This window comes from Pinus tabuliformis, chromosome X (genome assembly GCF_031772625.1).
Source record: "Pinus tabuliformis cultivar Carrire ecotype Pingquan chromosome X, CPIR1, whole genome shotgun sequence".
Lineage (NCBI taxonomy): Eukaryota > Viridiplantae > Streptophyta > Pinopsida > Pinales > Pinaceae > Pinus > Pinus tabuliformis.
In genome coordinates, this window is record NC_142308.1 from 1635074496 (window position 1) to 1635076697 (window position 2202).

Below are 2202 nucleotides of genomic sequence, written 5' to 3' on the forward strand. Positions count from 1 at the left end.
TTTTTCAGTGTCACTTAGAAATTGCCACTAGTTGAGATGGTCAAGTTGGTCTAAATCGCCAGATTAAGCGCGTGGGTTCAAATCCAACTCTCCACGAGTATAAGTAAAATGAAAAGGAATAGGTTATTATGCGAACCATAACAGAAAGAGGCGTTGGGTTAAAAAGCATTTTTGATTTTAATCTTGACCGAAAGAAAGTATTGGTTCAAAGTCCCTTCTGATATGAGCCTGCACAGCAAGAGGGCGTGAGTTCAAAACCCACTTTCGACATCGAAAGTCACGCTTTGAACAGGAAATTTCAGAGTACTTCACATTTGAGAAGTTCCAAGAACATTCACAGAAAGCGGGTGGTTGTGGGTTTGGAGCCTACTTCTGGCACTGAAAGGCACATAGAAACTTCACGGAAAGGGGCGTGGGTTCAAATCCCATTTCTGATTTTGAAAGCCACATTAAAATGAACGAAAAATCAATTTGGATAAAATGATCTCTATTAGATTATACATGTGTCAGGGTGGCCGAGTGGTCTAAGGCGCCAGACTCAAGTTCTGGTCCTCGAAAGAGGGCGTGGGTTCAAATCCCACTTCTGACAACGGTAATTCAAGTTTTGAAAAGGAATTTCATGTTCCATACAGTTTTAAGTCACGCTTGAAAAGGAATTTAAGTTCCGATCCCTTGTGTCACATTTTGAAACGAGTGGCCTAAAGTGCCAGGCCCTGGAAAGAGGGCGTTGTTCAGATCCCACTTCTTCTCACACTGTAAGTTCAAATTTGAACAGGAATTTAATGTTCCATTCTGCCACTGTGAGTCACATTTTGAGAAGGAATTTCATGTCCCAATCCTTGTGTCATATTTTGAAAAAGAATTCTGCATGTGGTCGATTGGTCTAAGCCGCCAGACTCAAACTTAAAATTTCGTCCTCGAAAGAGTGTGTGCGTTCGAATCCCACTCAAGACACTGGAAGTCATGTAAGCGGAAAAGGAATTTGATGCTCTAATCATCCTCATATGGAGGGTCGGGGTTTCTGATACGAAAGGCAATTACATATTTTAAGGACTCTCTATATAAAATGTATTTATAATGGGGGCACACCCTCTACATCGAGGGCATTTGGTCTAGTGGTATGATTCTCGCTTAGGGTGCGAGAGGTCCCGAGTTCAATTCTCGGAATGCCCCTGATTCAGGAAATCAAGTTCCTTTTCCATAGTCGACTGAAGCACATTTTTATCGCGTGCATCCAAGCAAGGATTTATGAGGTGGTTTGTCCTGCAAACTCCTCAGTAGTTGAACACCAAGTTTTGAAAACTTAAGGCAATCAAGCCATTGTCTCTTCTTGCCACATTTTCCCTCTGCTCTCAATTGAATTTCCTTTCTCAGCTGAAGGTATATGAGATTCCCTCATTTCCCATCTGCTTTCAATTGAATTTCCTTGCTCAGCTGAACTTAGTGATTTATGAGGTGGTTTCTCCTGCAAACTCCTCAGTAGTTGAACACCAAGTTTTGAAAACTTAAGGCAATCAAGCCATTGTCTCTTCTTGCCCCATTTTCCCTCTGCTCTCAATTGAATTTCCTTGCTCAGCTGAAGGTATATGAGATTACCTCATTTTCCCTCTGCTTTCAATTGAATTTCCTTGCTCAGCTGAACTTAGTGAGATGCAGAGGATGATTTTTTTTAATATAGCTTTGAAGACCTGACCCTTCATCATTTCCTTTCTATTCTTCTCCTCTGTGAGTGTCTCTGGCTCGACATGAATGATCGATCGTTTGGATTCTTGTTCGATTCGGATGGTTTGAAGATCTTGGTGTTCGGCATCTCCGTCACATTCTTCCTCTGTGACTGGAGAGCGTCGATGCTCTCTATGAAAGTCTGTCACTGCTTTTAGGGATTGCTGCATGTGAAATCGATTGGAGTTAAGCGGATCAATCTTGGGTTCTTTCTAATTTTCCCCGTTGTCAAAACTGTTTTTCTTTTTATTCATCACCGGCCTTTCTTCTACATTTGACAGTAATGTATTTTTATTTAACGTTATTTCTGTTAAGTACTCCACCGGAGAGAACAACCAATCGGAACTCTTCCCTCACCTCTGTCGGGCAGGAACAATTTGCAAGGCCACATCCCTTCCCTTTCGAGCGTAAATAGTAGCAGATCCAGTAGACGCAAAGGTGGTAAAGGCGGTGAGTTATTCAGAGTGTCTGTATGTGAAT

General features: G+C 41.9%; 2 non-coding genes across 2 annotated transcripts; both read left to right on the top strand.

Annotated features, from left to right (window-relative positions):
- The first annotated feature begins 505 nt into the window (after positions 1-505).
- TRNAL-CAA (transfer RNA leucine (anticodon CAA)) lies at positions 506-589 on the top strand. The gene has a single exon. It is a non-coding gene; the product is annotated as a tRNA-Leu (tRNA).
- Positions 590-1101: 512 nt separating this feature from the next.
- On the top strand, positions 1102-1173 carry TRNAP-AGG (transfer RNA proline (anticodon AGG)). Its single transcript has one exon. It is a non-coding gene; the product is annotated as a tRNA-Pro (tRNA).
- The last annotated feature ends 1029 nt before the right edge of the window (positions 1174-2202 follow it).